Source organism: Micromys minutus, assembly GCF_963924665.1.
Source record: "Micromys minutus genome assembly, chromosome: 16".
Classification (NCBI taxonomy): Eukaryota; Metazoa; Chordata; class Mammalia; order Rodentia; family Muridae; genus Micromys; species Micromys minutus.
The window spans coordinates 15,330,360-15,333,670 of record NC_137985.1 but is presented as its reverse complement, the minus strand read 5'-3'; the positions used below and the strand labels follow the sequence as shown (position 1 = coordinate 15,333,670).

Below are 3,311 nucleotides of genomic sequence, written 5' to 3'. Positions count from 1 at the left end.
CTCTCGTCCCACCTGCCTACAGGAATTAAGGCACACACCTGCTGATGGGAGATCAAAGGATCAGAAGCTGTCACCTACATACCTCTATCTGTGGCCCCACACACCACAGTCTGGCAATTAGAGACTAAACCATAGCCTGCCTACATTGACCAGCATAAAACATGGAATGTGAAGAGTGATGGGGCTTGTAGGGCTCAGGCTTCCTTCCATGGCGTGGATGGGTTGGAACTCGGACCTGCTTTGACTATCAGTTTTGCTAAGGAAAATTTGATTGTACAGAGCGGCTCCACACCCCCAAATATATGAACAACATGACTTCCTTTGTTCCAAAGTAACATTACTTTGTCAATGTTAGCAGCACTGAGATTTACAATGTGGACCAGGAGATGCCCAAGGATTTTATCAAGCACCAGATTGAATACTATTCCAGAACAGACAATTTAGAGTGCGACTTCTTCCTGAGACAGAAAATGGATTCTGATGGCTTCTTTCTAACCACTTTTATTGCTTCCCTTCGCCGTGTACAAGTCTTAACATTTCACTCATCTTTGCGGCTCTAAAGAACAGCAAGGTGGTAGAGATGCTTGAGGGGAAAGCCCGCAGGAGGAAAGAACCTGAAAAGTGGCAACTACCTGGGTCTCCAAAAGTGGATTATTTACAAATTGATTTTTTTAAAGTTTCTCAACTGTCCACAGTTTGTTTCTGGCTAGCACTACCAGAAAGAGACAGTCAGCCCCTCACTCTCCCAGTGCCAACCAGAATAGAGGAGATCAGCAACCTGAAGACCTTCCCAAGGGCCTATCTGCCAGCCTCCCACATCTGGATACTAAGAGTGAAGGGAAGTGAAGGAAAGGCATTGGCCCTCACCAGCTCACCCCAAGAATTCAGAGGAGCCCAGGTTCTCTTACCCAAATGTTCTGCCTCAGAAGATTCCCTCCCAGGAGCTAATGTCTAAGGATCAGGATGAGGGAGAAGAACTAGACTTTCTGTTTGATGAGGAGATGGAGCAGGTGGGCAGACAGAAGAATATCTTCACTGCCTGCTCTGATGAGGACTCTGTCTATAAAATCAGTCAATGGCAGGGACCTCAATAAGATCCTCAACCTCATTCAAATACCACCCTGGAGGGAACCAAATAGCCAAACATACTTCAAATGCCAAGGTGAGTACTCAGTTGGCCAGGGTCATTAATGACGAACTCTTCTACTATGAACAAGACCAATGGACTGAGAAGTTTGAGCTTGAGTATTCACAGATCAAGCCAGAAGTCGAGAACTTCAAGAAAGTGAATATTTAGTTGGGAACAATTTGACACTTTTACCCACTGACCCCCCTGTGGATCCTAACCAGTAGGTTCCTCTTGGGCTACTTTGGTTCCAACAAGTTCCACTGATGCCCTGGCCAACATCTGTTTGGTGCTCCCGTGCCCTCCACCATTGCCCATCCTCTACCAACCACTGTCTAAGAGTCTCCAAACTACTGAAACGCCAGGACCCCTGCACAACCCAAGCACCTCAACTTAAAAACTCTAGTCAGACATCATGGTTTTACCCAGTGGTAAAAGAACAGACCCTAGATGCCAAGATGCTTTGATACAAAACAAAACAAAACAAAACAAAACAAAAGACTGAGACCCCCTCTCCCCAGAAAGTTATGTGGGGTGTGTGATAGATTCTCAAGAACATGGGCCCAGTACTACTGGTATTAGCTCCAGTCCTTCAGAGGCAACACCTGCAGTCAAACAGATATGACTTAACCCCTCATTCATTGCCCAAGTCCCAAAGCCTTCCCATGAAAATGGATTCAATTCAAACATATCTACCACAAGTATCAGAGGTACTGCCTTAATGAGCAGAAGTGGGTCGCGCGCCCCACGTCCGGCCAGCAGGAACAACTTGTGACAACAGGATTCTTCTGTGAGCAACCTTTATTGTACAGTACTCTGAGCAGGGGACCACGTGGAAGAAAAATGCACTGCTTATATATGCCCAGGAGACTTTTTTTGCTACCTGATTGGTGCGCCCTCCAGTATCTCATTAGTATGCCCTGAGCGGGCTGTGACATTTGTGGTAAATGCACACTACATCTCTGGTGCTGGGCAATGGCTCTGTTTGCTGAGTCATCGGCGGGAAGCCGGCGCCATCTTTGGCTTCCAACAGAAGTGCTTGGGCATTGACCAGTCTCAGGAGATGAACACCCACTTCTGCTTTTGCTCCTCCTTCCTCCCAGATCACTTCAACAAAAAAGATGTACCAAGAGTTCAAGCAGCTGGCACTGGAGGATGTCAAAGAAGGCCACAGGTACAGTTTGGAGTGCCTTTTTGATACTACAGTAATGGTTTAGAAAAAGTAATTCTGGCTGGACTTATTCAAGGATTTCTAAAAGACATTGAAGGACTGTGAGGCTGGCTGGCTCAATGGCTTGGAGAAATTCTGGACCTTCTTGAAACATTCTAAAGCCAAAAATTTGGACATTGACCCTAAACTGCAAGAATACCTTGGCAAATTCTGCTGTCTAGACAACTTCTGAGTGAACCTGACTGAAAAAGTCTCTTCTGACTCTTCACTGTCCTGTAAAGAGACCATCTCTCTCTTGTCTGTGACATACAAGTGACGGTAGACAGCAGCAGGTGCTCACTAGAGTTGCTGTTCCCAGCTTCCTCCTGTTGTCACATCCCACCTGCTTATTCAGGCCCACTACTGCTAGTTTGTGTCAGGATCAGGACCAGTTACTCTGATAAATATACCTGATCTTTCTGGGGAGAAAATATTTGTAATTTAATATCCGCTGCTCCATTTTCTAGAACAGTGCCTGAACAGTGACATCCTGTGGTGAGTCTGTATATTGCTTCTGAGTGTGTCAAAGGTTGACTTTAAAGGAAGCTTAACTGATGCATGTTTGGTGTCCATGCAAAGTACTTCCTGTAATATTTTTCTTCAAGAAATCTGTGGTTCTGGGGACTTACCTCAGTGGCAAGGCATATGTTTAACTTATTAAAAGCCCTGGTTTTGATGTCCAGCATTAAAGAAGACAGGAAGGCTTTTAACCAAAAAGTTTATAACATAGCAGTCTCTCATATCCAGGTTGTTCTCTTGAGAACTTTTAGCAGGAAGTTCGTATGTATAAGTAAGCAGCAACCGTAGTCCTTAGGTGTCTTAGAACTGACACTTCCTGGTGCTCATACTGCTAAGCACATTGTTCTGGCCATTCTGAATCCCTAATAGTGAGCATAGGTAAGAGTGTCAACAATTTACAGATTGGTAAACTGGGCTTGTTCTTATTTAGTCTTGGGAGGAGAGTGTATGCTAAGT

General features: G+C 45.1%; 1 pseudogene across 1 annotated transcript; it reads left to right on the top strand.

Moving 5' to 3' along the window:
* The first annotated feature begins 341 nt into the window (after window positions 1-341).
* On the top strand, window positions 342-2,529 carry LOC308430881 (la-related protein 1-like; annotated as a pseudogene). The gene is made up of 2 exons: window positions 342-1,855; window positions 2,160-2,529. The product of its transcript is annotated as a la-related protein 1-like (transcript).
* Window positions 2,530-3,311: the final 782 nt, after the last annotated feature.